Consider the following 17,017-nt stretch of genomic DNA (forward strand, 5'->3'; position numbering starts at 1 on the left):
AAGACCATTGCTTATAGTATTTACTTTGCTGTTTGGCTTTAGACATTTAATGCTACAGATAAATTATACAACAAAGCCAAACCCCACTGCTTAGTACAGAGCTATAGAAAAAAAAAACAAAACGAAACACCGCATGTCCTCACATCACTCCCCTGTTCTGAAAATAAATTATCCATGTTTGATTCCATCAATTACATGATGCCATTTTTGTGTGAGTGTATACAGACAATTTAGATGGCTATTTACCATTTGAATCAAAATCAGTAATCAGAGTGAAAGCCATAGAGCACTTGCTGCCAACTCAAAGACACATTTATATGTCGATAAATTTATCATAGCTGCATGCGATTTATTTGCTGAGAAATACCATCATATTATAAAATTTTTAATTTGAAGAAATACACAGGCTCCTTAGAGCCAAAAAAAATGTAGCTCAAGCCGATGAGCTGCGATTTTCAGGTGTCCCAAAGTTCACGGTGAAAAAGCCACTTATTAAATTAATCTCTTCTGAGGTGGTTTTTAATCTAGCAAGAAAGAGCACCTGTATATATTGGTTGCTTTTATAAATTGTTACTGTGCTTGTTTAACAAAGATACCAGCATTCAAAACCGCTGAGGAATCTCTAGTGCCGGGCTTGCTTAAGCAGTGTCAAGTATTTTTAATTAAAATATGCGTCACTCAATTTTATTGTTTCATACTGCCAGGGTATTTCAATAACAGTAATAAAACAGCCATTTATTTATGTCCCTTCTCCATAAAACTTAGATTTATAACCATTTTTATGATAAAATACTTTGTGACAACTATTTACCTATCATTGTTTGACTCTATTACCTATAAATATGGTTTCTATACCACTTGCCTATTTACAATGTACTTATGAAAGATTTATCTCTTTCCTGCCTGCTTCACACCTTAACACATGGAATCACAACACCCACCGGTAAGAACAGGAGGTATTTATATCCAATTTAATTCTCGTGTAAATTGTGGAGAATACCCTTGTTATCTGTCAGGTTTAGAGCTTGTTAAATGATTTTCAGGGTTAGTTCTGATCTTTTTTTGCATGATATAACAGAGGAAATAGAGAGCAAGAAGCTGGGAAAGATAACATGGATGAGGCCAAGTACAGAATAGCAATTCTCCATTTCCGTAACCACTTGACCTCCAATAACGTTGATGTACAATTTCCTACGCCCCACAAAAATCCACTTCTCTGCCCCCATTCCCAAGCTGGTAGAGGTTATGGGTATACGGTTTGCATTAGATAACTGTCATAAAGAAAATGTCATTCTCTTTCATCATCCTTTCTTCATGATGTAGGTGCTTTTCTCTCCTCTCATCTGCATGCCAGTTTTACATGATCCTGGAGCGTGTGAGCTCTAAGCCATGTGCCGCTGAGACTTGCATGTGGTTTTGAAAACTTGACTTTGCACGAACTCCTTGTTTGTACATGGTGTCTACATTTTCATTTTGTGACTGCAAAGTGAGTAAAAAAGAAAAAAAAGAACTCAGTATGAGATAACTCCGCACAGAGCAAATGGAAGATTTTGCTATAAGTATGATGTGTAAAACAACGTTGATTAGAGAAAAGCAACTGTACTATGAGACTGCCAAAAACACATTGTTAATGATTATTGTGTCTTGTCAAGTTATTGTTGGTAAAATTATAATTTTAAAACAATTTAAAATTAGCTAGTTTATGTACTGTGATACATAAAACTACATCAAACTGTTGTATTTTGCATCTACATTCCATATTATTTTATTTAAGTATAAACTTAAATATAATTTCTCATGAAGCATTTCAGGCCATTTTTTACTGTTCAACCATCTTCAAATGAAGTAAAGGTTTCCAAACACACAGTAAATTCATTTAAAATTATTTCACAATCCAAGACATTTGATTGCTTAGGAGACCACCAAAACATTTAAATAAAAAATAAAAAAAAATAAACATTGACCTAAAAAAAAAGTGGGGCCATATCCCTTACTCCTTCTGTTTTTTACTTTTCATATATCCTGCTGACAGTATGTTCCAGAATAGAAAACAATTATGGATTCCCTTTTACTTGAACCAAATAGGCTAAAGAAAAAAAGGAAAGGGTCAAACCAACAAAGATAGTGAAAGGAATGTGTTTTTCAGGGTCTGGCTTCAGTTTTAGCACTGTATAATTGTCTCAAGCATGTGCACAGATTAATCCTGAAAAACTGATGCAGAAAAAGGACTGATTGATAATAAAGAGATGTGTTCTCAAGTTAGAGCTAGCAGCATTTCAAGGAATTTCTGCAAATCAAAGCCAGCTCTTAACCGAACCAGAAACTTTCTGAAGTTAGCCAACATTATTTTAGTTTGACTGACAACAAGAAAATAAAAACTGTTTTCCATCTAAATGTAGGATTCAAGCAGACTAATACCAGACTATGAGCTAGGCTTGATACTTGATGGTCCAAATGTCCCTTATCATGACAGGAAGTAATCTCTATAATTTAATATTGGCTTGGAAGAAAATCATGTGTGCACACTTAGTGGACTTTTGCCTTGCCTAAAATTTCTGTTGTGACAACAACCAAGTAATCGCTGAGAAACAGGAAAAAGTCAAGAGACCTGGGCACTTGTCCTCAGCCTGCCACCATCTTGAGCAAGTCACTTTTACTTTCTACACTTCCAATAAACTCACCACGTATAAGCATGTGAAGGCACCGGTACTCACATACAGTGTGTACATCATAGCCTATCAGCTGCCACTTCCTCCACTCCCTGTAAGGAGCATCCAAGCCTTCCTTGTGGAGCATCTTGCAATGGATGCAGTGCAAAAACCACTCAACTACGTCGCTATTAGAATTGCTGATTGTAGAGAAAAAAGGTAACCAGCAGGAAACATAAGCAAGAGTCATACATGCACACGCGCACACACACAGTGAATTAGGTAGTCCGGGCACATTTTTATTTAGTTGGTTTTCGGAAGAACAAGGTTGGGGAAATGGCCTTTTTATTAGGACTGTTCAATGAAGGCAGTTTTGAGAGATGCGAATAGAAAGTATCCGGACTAATGGACTAGATGATAAGATTCTCCAGAAAGGTGAACAGATAAAAAATCACTTAGAACACAGTGATTATGTGTTGAGAATAGTGTGGTGTGATGTCTTTCAGGAAAAAGAGAGAAAGTATGGTATTACATGATCTAACCAGCCTCTCCATGAATGGTGAGGTGGGTGATGCTATGGGAGGGGTAGAGCTGTAGGAGCGGAGTCTTGGAAGATTTCAGTGAAGTCATCCTAGCAGGCTAAAAGTCTTTTCAAGCCCAGTGACATTCTGCATGACACAGCATGTTTCTTAAAGGAGTCAGCACATAAAACCAAAGGAGAAGTAAAGCTGATAAATGGCAGATTAGTCAACAGAGGTCATAATTCCTTGGGGCTGGTGGGATTTCTAAGGAATATTTTAATCATATTGTGTTTTCCTTATTTTCACGTTACTTCTAGTTTCTCAACTCCCTGGCAGACATGCCTCCAGTGCTAGCATTGGAGTCAGCGCTGCATTCGTGGTCTGATTGTACTCCATGAAAGTCTCATGTTAGGGACAGGGAGACAGCTCACTCTGCCTCAAAAGCATGAAGATTTGAGTTCAATCCCCACAACTCATTCAGAATTTTTATTCAGAGAAATAAAAACAATGTAGTAGCTCTTACTTAAGACTCCACCCCCAGGAAGACAGACAAGGCAGAGCTCCAAGACTCTCAGGCCCACCAGCCCAGCCTACTAGGTATAGTCAAGGCTAATTAGAGACTTTGTATCAGTGTTTTTTTTAAAGAAGAAGAAGAAGAAGAAGAAGAAGAAGAAGAAGAAGAAGAAGAAGAAGAAGAAGAAGAAGAAGAAGAAGAAGAAGAAGAAGAAGAAGAAGAAGAAGAAAGAAAGAAAGAAAGAAAGAAAGAAAGAAAGAAAGAAAGAAAGAAAGAAAGAAAGAAAGAAAGAAAGGTAGACAGTAGCTGCTGACTTCTGGCCTCCAAAAGCATGGATACACACGTGCCTTTGGGTACGCACACACACAGATACATTGAGGGAAAGCCATTACTCTGTACACTTATTTAAATAATTTCCTATGTAGTCCACTTTCGTGTTCAGATCGCAGCTTTTGACACATCACAGTGAAGTAATAAGGTGGGGGGGACCCACACTTGTTTGTACTCAATGAATGAAATCAGATAAGAGCAATCCTTACGATAAACCCAGTCACCAGCGTAGAGGGAAAACTTAAAAATAGTGTAGCATGCTTTTAGATCTTTTAATCCTCTACCTTTTCTTAAAAAAAGCCTTTTATTTATAAACAGAGTCAATGAGCAACATTTGGTTAGCCGATATAACATGGAACCATAGCAAAGGTATCCAAAACAGTGCCTGCATATCTGACTAAACCAACCAATATTTAAGGGAGATGGGGAAACATTTTAATATATATGATGTGGATCATAGGACCCGTGAAATCTTTTGGTTTTCTATAAATAAATACTTGGTTATTGTTTAGGAATTGAGTTTTAAAAATAACTTTGCCATATACACTTAAGAGGATATTTTGTGAGATAGCTTAGTGAGTGAGTAAAGGCATTTGCTGCCAAGGCTGCTGAATATTTTGGCACATGCTGAATATATTGTGACCCATATGGCTGCAAGGAACAAGCCAACTCACAAGATTTGACCCCTGACCTTCACAAGTGTACACACACACACACAAATAAATAAATAAAATTTATATTTTTAGGGGTATGATGATTAATCAATCAGCAGAGGTTGCCAATCTCTTCAAAAAGTGTTTATTATAAACTTGCACTTATATATCAGTATACAAGTTTGTCATACCTGGTCTCTTTCTGTAGCAAGTTGCTAGGCAACCTATGCTTTAGGAAAGGTTGAGTTCATCTGCCCATCCTATGCAACTTACTCAACAGCTCTTTAAAACACCACTGTAGAAAAAAGCAACAAAACATCTGCAGCTCCCTGGCAGGACTAGTAGACATCGTGAAACAGGCATCTGATGTTTTTAGGTGACAAGTCACTCAGCCGTCATTCAAAATGATGGATTTTCCTATCACGTACAGAATGACTTATCTATAGTTTACCTACTTATCTACAGAGACCAGCACATGCTCCCATAGCCAGTGAGGCTTTTTTTGTCTTTACCCTGAAGACAGGTTTGTTTGTTTGTTTGTTTGTTTGTTTTTTATGTAGCCCTGGCTGTCCTGGAATTCTTTGTACAAATACAGGCTAGCCTCAGATTCAGGAATCTGCCTGTCTCTGCCTCCTGAGTTCTGGGACTAAAGACAATTGTGCCACCACACACAGTTTTTTTTTTTTTTAGCAGTTTTTGAACCCTGGGAACTAAACTGCACCTTGTCCCAGGGCTTTAAAAAGATCAGTAGCTACTGCAGAAACACCACATAGGCAGTGAGTACACTCTGGGCTTCAGTTTCTCCAGTGTATTACTAATGTTCTTCTTATAGCAGTAGAGAGTGGAAATGATTTCTGCTTTTGTTTTGCAACTCCTGAAAATAATGACCCTGCCTAAACAGGAGCTGATGCAGTTCCTGATGCAGAAGGGAATGACATGTCATAAAACACTTTCTTTGGTGAGTTAGAGAAGCAGAGCCATTCAGACCCAATTCAGTTTCCTGTTCTTTTATCAACACAGGTTAAGCCAATAAAAAAGGAAGAAGAAATAAAGAGAGAGAGAGATAGGAAGAAAGAAAGAGAGAGGGAGAGGGGGAAGAAAGAGAAAGAAAGAAAGAAAGAAACAAACAAACAAACAAACAAACAAACTATTGCACAGCCTCCAGAAAATTGAACATGACTTGTATGGCTAGGAAACAAAGAAAATACAAACATTTAGAAACAGAAAGCTGGGATCTGATGGCCTGGGCTCTCTGTTAGAGAAGCCGCAACACCCAGAAGCTCAGCATGTTACAGAAAGATGAGGAGAAAGAAGGGTTATTGTTCACAGCTGAACAAGGAGACAGGGTTAGTATATAAAGATAAACAAGAGCCACATTGTATGGAATGCAGCTACATCGAAAGGACAGGCTCAGCTAATTTCACCAGCGGCAGTCCTCTAGGGGAGCATTCTTCAGCATTCCTTAGGGGGTAGAGAAAGCTATGTTGGACATTTTCTGCACATACTATCAACAGCCACACAGAGACCAGGAGGGAAGGCTTAGCCATTTCTCTCTGAGCCTCACTCTGGGGAGGGGGTGAGCTCCTCCATTTCCTCCATTGGTCTGAGGCCCCAGATACATGTCAACAGCACATACTCACTTAGGAACTCATCCACTGGGTCTCCTTCCTCTGGTCCCTACTCTCGACACAGACCTCATCAAAGTTCAGTAGTAAAGTATTCTTTGGAAATGTTATTCTAAGCCTCTTTTGGATAGATCTTAGAATAACTCAGCGTTTCTCCAACTTAATGAACTCATATCACCCCCAAATTCTTTCCCAGAAAAAAAGGTCTGATACTCGCTGCCATGAAAAACAAGCTAATGCCATGGGATTTGTTATTAACAAATACATACCTGTTCTACCTAACAAGTTAGGGTTTTGTTTTTGTTTTTTTGTTGTTGTTGTTGTTTGGTTTTTCAAGACAGGGTTTCTCTGTAGCTTTGACCTGTCCTGAAACTAGCTCTTGTAGACCAGGATAGCCTCTAACTCACAGAGATCCGCCTGCCTCTGCCTCCTGATTGCGGGGATTAAAGGCATGCACCACTACTGCCCGGATAGTATTTTTTTAATCAATTTAAGGGTGAAAGTTAGCAGAAAACAGCTCACCCGAAGGCATGTTATTACATGACCTTAAGAATGTAATATAGCCGATATTTCAGATATATGCTTTCCTAGATGTAGACAGTTATGAGAGAGTATGGATAGAAAAAGTGCAGAATGATTACATCTTCAATTATATATATATATATATATATATATATATATATATATATATACCTCAAACTGTATTTTAGTTGGTATCTTGACTTCTATTAGTGAAGCAAGTCACTCACCCCCACCACACAGTTTCATGCTTTGGGACAGTCTGATTGTTTTTTTGTTTTTTGTTTTTTTGTTTTTCCTAGAGAGAGAGAAAAATCGCATCATTTTTGCTGGAGGAGCCTGGGTTCTATGCTAAGACACTTTTATTTCTGTTGCAATTCATCTTGCCCTTTTTATCAGTCATCTTCACAGATAGTGATGTTCTATAACCCTCACAGAGAAAAAAACATGACTGTGTTTAGGAAAAGCTGCCATAGGGGAAGATAAGCGAAAGGTTCACACCTCATCATTGTCGTTATTTTATTTGAACCCAGAAATCCATCTCTGACTTCTGGTTCTTTGCTGTGAATCACGGCACACAGATGCAAGGAAAATGGGGTCCTCGTGCTATTCCCCAAGACAGAGGCTTCAGTCTATAACAGCGCGCTAGTTGCCTGCCTAGGGAACCATTCAGAATATTTAGCTGCCGATAATTTGAGAATTGATGATCAGCCAAACTTCATAATAAATCAAGTCCCTTTGACTACACCTCTGAAGAATTGGTGAGAATATCATGTCAGGAAAAGATGCTATAAGGTTGGTTATTTCAGAAACACAACTGATAAGTGGAACAAAATATATGTGCTAATCTTGGTTAAAATAAACAGATGGAGCCATGCTGGGATTAGGTGGGGCAGTGGGACATGTAGATATTGGTGAGAATTAAGAAAAGAAAAGAGAGTGACATGGGAGGGGGTAGGAAGGATAAAAAGGGGAGTGATGTAATTATATTTTAATTTTTAAAATTTTTGACAGTAAAAAGAAAACAAAATCAGGGGCTATGTTTCACCATGTCTGTGATTGTACTTCATTTCTCCGCCCTCATTCTTATGCATGAGGAGGGCATTGATTGCAATGCATTACTTAATTACTTTCCCTTCGCACACTGAATTGGAATCTATAAATATTTTAGGGATATTTTTATTAAATATAATAGCTCCCATAGATATTCAGAGTCTAAGAATTTGTTTAAAAAATAGTGGCTAGGGAGCTGGCTCAGTGGACAAGAGGGCTTGCTTTGCAAACATGAGGACCTGAGTTCAAATCCCAGGCTCCAGTGTGAAAAACTGGGCACCACTTCATGCATCTGCAAACCCAATGTTGAGGAGTAGAGAGAGGTAAACCCAAGGAGATCACTAACCAGATAGCCTGGGTGGGAGCCCCAGTCCTGGAGGAGTTAAGAATGACAGGGGAAGCCACTTCCTGCATCTGCAAACCCAATGTTGAGGAGTAGAGAGAGGTAAACCCAAGAAGATCACTAACCAGATAGCCTGGGAGGGAGCCCCAGTCCTGGAGGAGTTAAGAGTGACAGGGGAAGCCACTTCCTGCCTTCCCGTGACCTTTTCATGCTCTTTCACCCATGCGCCCATGTGTATGAACCACGCACAACAACCACATACACACAATTTTTGAAAAAAAATAATTAAAATTTAATGCCATCACTTCCTTCCCTTTCTTTCCTCTGACCCCTCCCATTGCCCTATCCCTGATTTAAAAAAAAAAAAAAAACGATAAACTTTTCTTCTTTGACTATTGTTACAAATACTCATATGTATGAATATATATAAATATATAAATAAAACTTTCTGAATCCATTTAGTGTTGCTTCTGTATATATGATTTCAGGGCTCCTCGATTGGTATTGAATACTAATTAAGCCCCCGCTCCTGTTTTTCCCCTGAGGAAAACAAATTCTTCCTTTCTGAGCAGTCATTAGTTAACCTTAGTTCTTTTATTAGGGAAGGACTCTGTGATATTTCCCCGTTCCACGATGGCGTATCTATTGGTATCATCACTGTTCAGGTCTTATTTAGGCCACCATACTATTGCGGTACTATGGGTGTAACTTCTTTATCATTTCCAGGAGACATAATCTTACAGCATACACCCTGCCTTCAGGCTCTTACAGTCTTTCTGGCCCCTCTTCCATGCTGCTCCTTGAGCCTTCAATGCGGGAGTAGTGTTGTGCATCTATCTGTCGGGACTGGGCTCCCCTAAATCAGTTGGTTTTTGCAGTATAACTCATTGTGGTTTTCCGTGATGGCCTCTAATGCAAATGAAAGCTTCTTTGACATGGGGTGAGAGCTGTACTTATATATAAGTATATATTAGGTATAAGGATGGATTTTAGGAATTATACTATTACAGTTTTGGTAGTAGGTTCTTTTCTAAGACCACAGATGATTGACTAGGTAAAACCAGGCATGATTTCCCTCCTGTTGAGTGCACCGTAAGATCAATTAAGCATCTGTTGCCTATTGACAATATAGGTGTCATTATTGCGCCATTAGGAATATCTTACCATCATGTCATTGTTGGAGATCAGAGTTATCACAGCCATCTAGACCTAGAGATAGCTTCTTTCCCTCAGCACCTGACATAGCACCTCCTGGTACTATGAAATCCAGACCATGGGAGAAGGCTTTCAGGTTAAAACCACCTTAAATATTCTGCGTTCTATTAATTGTTTAACAAAATTCTTTTATAAAGTAGTTAAAATTTACTTTTGATCTTTTCAAATCATAGGTAATGTCCAAATGCACCATCATAGTCGCCAAGCCTGTTCCTGTAGTATTTAATAACCTTTATTCTTCTAAAGTTATACAACCTGATCAAAGTTTTTCAAGTTAAGACCATCTTTTGCAATAGTGTCCATATCACCCATAAAGATACACAGTTACACACAAATTTTACACAGATAAAATCAATATGTGTTTTATTTAGGGGTTTTTAGTGTTGTATTGTGGTTTTTATTCCATCCTTGATCATTGCTATCCCCTCTCTCCACACCAAAAATTTATTCACTCAAGTATGTAATCTTTCACAATTTTCTCACTTCTGCAATAAATATGCTAGTATTCTCATATATATATAATTTACATACACACACCATCACACACTTAGCTACATAATTTAACATTATACTTGATATTTCTCATGTCACACCTTTTAAAATTGTATCCAAATCCTATTTACAAAATGAAATCATGTAACATTCCTACAGTAATTCATTTTTATGTACCCTAATTCTATAGGACATTGTAATTTATGATTTTATAACATAACACTGAACTATTCTGTCACTAATGTGATTCCATTTTCGTTCCTAATTTTATGCCACTCCGGGTAATAATAAAGCAAATATACCTACCTATATCTTCTCCTGATGGTTTTATCCTGACGAGTAGATTTTCAGATGAGAGATTTCTGTGAGCAATTCTAAGTTTTACTAGCTACTGTTTGACAATTCCCATTTCTAAGAAGGATGCTAATACTCACCTGCTTTTTCTTCGGTAGCAATGGGTGTTATGTTTTGTTTTCATATCTCCCAGTTCAGCAGATATACTTATGGTCACTTCAGTGACATCTCTCTGACTAAATATACTCTCTATATATATATTATATCTGAATAACTTCTTTTTGAATTGTCTGTTTCAACTATTTTGTTTTATTTTATAAGAATGCTACATATATTACATATGCCATGGTTTTATCTGTCACAGACTATAAATTATTCATAATATATTTTCAACACATTCATTTCACTTACTGGATGTTTTTGACACAATTTTTTTGCTGCTATTTTAAATATTTTAAATGATTTACCAACATTTCTGATGTAGTTAAAAAAATCATTCCTTGTTTTTAAAAAGTCCCATTAGACCATTGACTTTGTTTCATCTTTTTTCTGTATTTTCCTATGTGATTAGAAAGAAAATGCCATCAATTGTATAAAATCTGTTTTCTAGTCTGATTGCTTGTGTTGTTTTTTTTAAATTAAGGTAAGCTTCATACCATAAGATTACAGATTCAAGTAATTTAAGAATAACTAAGTTTTATACTACAATTGCACCCAACATCCCAGGCAGACTCAATATTTTCAGTTTTCTCTCTCTTAAAACCAATTATCTGTCAGAGTGGAACCACTTTTCCACTTTTGTCATCTTCCATCAACCGTGCCAGTCTGTGAAATTCAAATCAATGAAGCAGCATGTCCTCTTTCTGTTCTTATTCATAATTCCTGCACTTGGCCTGCACTCTGACCTTCCTCGCAGTCATAACCTAGCATTGCCCTTTCATTCTTCCTCTTCTTAACAGAATTACTATACCCACACTTACTGTTGGAAGGGGACAAAAAGCTGATGGATGTTTCCTATTTTCGGATCTGTCATGGTTTTTATTTTTCCTTTCTTTTGATGGATAGATATGGATGTGAGGAGGATAGGCATGGTGTCTTAGTTGAGGTTTCTATTACTGCAATAAAACACCATGACCAAAACGCAAGTTGGTAGCCAGGGGAGGTATTTGACTTACACTGATCAGCATTGCTGATCATCACTAAAGAAGTTAGGACAGAAACTTAAATAGGGCAGGATCCTGAAGGTGGGAGCTGATGAAAAGAACATAGAAGGATGTTACTTCCTGGTTTTTGTTGGTTTGTTTTTTTGTTGTTGTTTTGTTTTGTTTTGTTTTTAAAGAACTCAGGACCAACAGCCCAAGGATGATACCATCCACCACGGGCTTGACCCTCCCCTGTTGATTACCAAATGAGAAAATGCCCTACAGCTGGATCTCATTGAAGCATTTCCTCAACTGAGGCTCCTTCTGCTGATAACTAGCTTGTGTCTAGTTGACACACAAAGCCTACCCAGTGCAGGTGGCATATCACATTGCAATAAGACTGGGCCCCTCCCCCAGGTATTTTAAAAAGTCAACACAGTAGGAGTAAAAATGTCCCAAAAGAAGGCAAAAGAGTCAGAGGCAGTCACTGTTCCAACAATTAGGAGTTCCACAAGAAGACCTAACTACCATAACATATACACAGAGGGACTAGGTCCGGGATTGTGTTGGTTCAGTCTCTGTGAGACCCTATGAGTCCAGGTTAGTTGATTCTGAGAGTTTTCTTGTGGTGTCCTTGACCCCTCTAACTCCAATATCCTTCCTTCCCTGATTCTGTAGGATTCCCCAAGCTCTGCCTAATGTTTGACTGCAGGTTGCTCCATCTGTTTCCATCCTTTGCTGGATGAAGCCCCTCTCATGACGATTGTGTTAGACTCCGGTGTACTAGTATAGCACAATATCATCAGGAATCATTTCATTCACTCTTTGTTTCCCCAGTGATTTTGACTCTATCCTTGGTCTCTTGGCTATCCAGCCTCTAGTTTCTGACCCTCCAGGGAGTGTCAGACCTGTGCTCCCTCTCTGGCATAGGTCTCAAGTTGAACCAGTCATTGGTTAGGCACTCTCATAAGTTCTGCGCCCCCTTTACCCCAGTATATCTTGCAGACTAGACAAATTGTAGGTCGAAGGTTTTGTGGCTAGGTTGGTGTCCCAATCCCTACACTGTGATCCTTGCCTGGTTACAGAAGCTGTCTGCTTCAGACTCCAATTGCCTCATTATTAGGAGTCTTAGCTAGGGTCACCCTTGTAGATTCTTAGGAGTTTCCATTGTACTAGGTTTCTACCATGTCTCTAAAATGCCCCCCATTTCAGTTGTGTCTCCCAGTTCTCTCTCCCTCCATCTTCTCACAACCTGATCCCTCCAGTTCCCATTCTGATTTCAGTTTTGAAATGGCTCATTATTATTAAACTTTCCAAATTATTTGCCTTACTATATAGTTTAAGAAAGAGGGACTATCCCTCCTTTTTCTAAGTGCCATGGATTTTTTGTATTATATTACTGAATTATGTAGTTTGACCAACATGTGAAGCTGGAAAAAAAGTCAACCACTGGAACATAGGCAATGGGCTTGCTTAGTCGGAGCAGAAATGTGCAGAGATCTGACATCAGGGTTCCAGATAACAGCCAGGACATTTTATGGGAAGGGAATCTGAGCTATGAAGACAGTACATTTTGTTTTAAAGCTTTTACTACTTTATAATAAGTTAAACAATTGTCAATATGGGTTTTTATTTTTCCTACAAAGCAATGAATTATATTTTCATCTATCTTAATATTTTGAAGAATACATCACCCCTCTCATACAAAATGAAGAGAACATCTACTTGGGATCTCAATCCTTTATTATCTACAAAACCAATTACTGAAAATGAGTGGAAAAGACATTTGTCTTCTCATACTGCGAGCAACGTTAGAAGTCCAACTTGAAAGACAGTTAAATAAAACTAGGTGAATTCCGGACTACGTTACAAGTCTCAGTGCTCCCTCAAACAGAGTTCTCTAATGTGTGGTGTCTTAGCTTTTATGTTTGTAAAAGGAGGCTACTGCCACTCTGTTGCTTCACATAATGTTGAGGAAATTTGGTTCTGAAATATAGCATATGAGAAATCTTTCCAGGATCATAAAACTTGACTCAAACTCAAGATAGCGTTTTAGATGCAATGTGATACTTTATATCATTGAACCTGTCCGACTGCATTTCCCTTTCCCCTACTCTGTGAGAAAGATCGGGTCATCCACAATCAATCAATTCAGAAAGAACTAGCTGCAGTGCAGCTAGAAGAAGGGGCTCCAGTTCTGTTCTTTTCGTCCCTTCCCCTACGATCTCTCTCAAATAACTATGCAAGGATTAAAAGGGGGAGACTCGGAATCTAATCCTGAGGCTGTAGGTCCTTCTTGTAGCCTCTAGAAATCTGAATCGTTTTTAGAGTTCCTTTTGAGATCGCACTGCAAATCCCGAGACACTCCTTGTAAGCCAAGTTTTTACTGATCTAACAAAAAGGACTCCAGAGCCTGGATGATGAAGAAAAGCAGAGATTCGCTTCTGCCCACACATCACTGTTAACCCTGTCTTCATTGAGTCATGTTGAAGTTTAAGTGTTCCTCTAAAAGGAAGTCATAGCAATGCTGCTAGTTGGAAAGGAAGAGGATACAGGAAGAGAATGCTCTTTATTTTTTTTTATTTTTTTAGGCATCATTGGTGGAGCCAAAACTGTTTCATGACTTTCTACTTTTTTAGCCATGTCCAAGTATAATAAGGTTTTGTATCTTGAGTAAATACAAACCATGTGCTAAATGTGGACAGGTTACACGAAACACATTAATGTATTATTTCAGTGTTTATAAATATTTCCACATTCCTGAATTCACAATTCTCTAATTTTCTCAATGGTCTGGCAAGGCCTGACGGTCTTATATATTAAAATAGTTCCTTATTTTTAACAGCCACATGGAGGTAGAATAAAAAAATGTAGATGTCAAAGCAATATGAGCTTCACACTGGGGTAATTAATGTGTATGTGTGTTGCTAAACCTACTTAAGGGTTTACTATTATAATCAGTGGTTAAAATGTAGTAATCACCATGTAGCCACCAAGGAAACATAGAATGAATTTGTTTCCTATTTCTTGGTGCCTAACGATAGAAATGATACAATATGGAATGATCTAGAGATTACAAAATGCATTATGTTAAGACATTAGCTTCCACAAAGAACATAATGTAAGGTTCATGAGTTCACAGGTGCTAAAGATTTATCAAGAAGCTGAATGCCCACATAAAAATAGCAATTCTGCCAGAGTCAGGAGATGTTCTCAAATGGTAAAGCTGTACTCCAGGGCAGAGACTTAAGATTTAGCATATTACTTGCATAATGTATTTGATAATCATGCTGGAGGTTCATAGGGAGTGCTAATTTGTGTTTTGATTAATCCTAATTTGTCAAGATTTAAGTATATTTAATGACCCAAAAAATTTCCCTAGGACATTTTCTAATGACAGTTAACTCAGCCACCGAAGTTGTCCACATGATTAATCTGCTATTTAGGGAACCATTTGCCACAGTCAGGCTGCCTAAATGTGCTCTCTATTCGGCCTGCCTTGGGGAATGCTCCCTTCTGCATTATCACTAGCAGAAATGAGTGAAAAGCCCCTGGTTAGAACACAGATCAACCTCTGTACTACAGGATACAGGATAACGATATGTGCTGGGGAACAGATTTGGTTTCTTTAAAAAAGTAAATTTAGGGGTTCAAAACATAAAGAAGGCTGAAAAGTGTTTGGGGTCAGAAACTTATGTATTGGCACTCTTTAAACAGAATTTGGAAAATGTACTCATCATGAGACAGTCTCAGACAGAGACAGAAAGCAGCAAATGTTCAATCTTAAGCCTCACATCTAAGGAAAGAGCAATAGTTTACGGCCAATACACTATGTCTTAATTTAGAAATATTTTTCTATCAGGTAAAATGTTATTAAGAAAATATATATATATTCTATTGTCATGAAAAATGATGTAATAATGACATATCCTAACTTTTTTTTCTGACAATTTCCCTGATTAGAAATGTTTGTTCACTCGATGCCGCTAACCAAAACTGATTGCCCTAGTTCAGGTTACATTGCTGTGTTGAAACACCAGAACCAAAAGCAAATTGAAGAGAAAGGGGTTTATTTGACCTATGCTTCCAAATCGCTGTTTATCACTGTATGAAGTCTGGACAGGAACTCAAACAGGGCAAGAACCTGAAGGCAGGAGCTAACACAGAGGCCATGAAGAGGTGCTGCTTACTGCCTTGCTCCTTAAGGCTTGCTCAGCCTACTCTCCTATAGAAACTGAGACCACCAACCCAGAACTGGTGACGCCCACAATGGACTGGGCTCTCCCACATCAGTTACTAATTAAGAAAACACCCTCTAGGCCTGCATATAGCCTGATCTTATTGAGGTATTTTTCTCAATTGAGGTTTCCTCCTCTCTGATGACTCTACTTTGTGTCGAGATGATATAAAACTATTCAGGATACCAATGACAAAGGTTTTTAATTTTATTGTTATTGGAATTGATCAAACTTCTTTTTCCTTGGTGAACCAATACCTAGTACAAATGTTTTACTGTCATTGATTTGAAAACTTATATAGAAGGATTTACTCATTTAAAATTGTCTATCATTTTGACTAGCATTTATATCAAGCAATAGACCTGCATCAATATCAGCATGTACTCAGCTGTAAAGCTATACTACTTGTACAATTTAAGTACAAATAGCAAGAATGTATTGTCATGACATTACAAGTGTGTTAGCAGATACACCTATTAGGGAGCTCTACCATGAGATCTGATGCTTCTGAATTAACTACTGATCACAGTTCATAGATATTTGTTAGATAATATTGTTGTCCACCCTTTGTTTTGTGTGGCTTTTAAAAACGACTTTAACAATGCTGAAGTGTTATTAGTAGGTTTTCCCTGTCCAACGGTCTTTACATTGGGGCCCACAAACAGTAAACTACAAAAATTTTATAACTATCGCAGCAAGTATTTCAGACTGAAGTGAGAAAAGTCTTGAACAAGTTATCATTTCATTATAAGACTCACAGATTTTTGTTCACATAAATCCAAGCAAAGAGAAGGCAAAACACAAATGGCTTTGCATCACACATAGTAAACGTGTGTGATTCCTTTCAACATAGAGAAGAGTTTTCTGGAACTTCATCAAGTCTTAAAAATATGCCGTGCAGAAGTAGAGTTAGAAAAAATGAGATTAGGACTTTAATTCACCTCAAATTAACTGCTACTTGAGGTTCCATGAATATCCACTATTATTTATAACAAATGTCTGACTTCAACATGAGGACAGTGTAACCAATTCTGATTAGACCTGTAAGAACTGTGTTTAATCTGTCACGAAGACTTAGTACATTTTCAAAACATGCTTTATTCATTATGATTCTTTTGAACCTGGTGATATTTAAGTATTTAAATGAGTAAGTATGTGAATGAATGCATGCTTAAAAGATGAGAACTGTCTTTCTAAGGCGCAGGCCATGAGGCTGACAGTGGTGGACACTTCTTGGTTTTTAAAACTGAATTCACTCAGTAAAACAATAGCTCCAGATGCACAGCAGACAGTGACGTGTACCTTTGCAGCACCACAACTCGGCCAAGAATGCAGGGCACTGGGGTTATGGCTGTAACTGTCATCAAGCAAGCTTATATCCTGATTTGTAGTTAGCTATTTTACATTCCAATTTTCTTCATCTATATCTG

The 17,017-nt window shown here is 37.8% G+C and overlaps 1 protein-coding gene across 3 annotated transcripts in view; it reads left to right on the forward strand.

Moving 5' to 3' along the window:
• Kcnh7 (potassium voltage-gated channel subfamily H member 7) overlaps positions 1-17,017 on the forward strand; it is a 418,450-nt gene that overhangs the window by 363,854 nt on the left and 37,579 nt on the right. The gene's annotated exons all lie outside the window — the stretch shown is intronic.

Source organism: Microtus pennsylvanicus, chromosome 9, assembly GCF_037038515.1.
Source record: "Microtus pennsylvanicus isolate mMicPen1 chromosome 9, mMicPen1.hap1, whole genome shotgun sequence".
Classification (NCBI taxonomy): Eukaryota; Metazoa; Chordata; class Mammalia; order Rodentia; family Cricetidae; genus Microtus; species Microtus pennsylvanicus.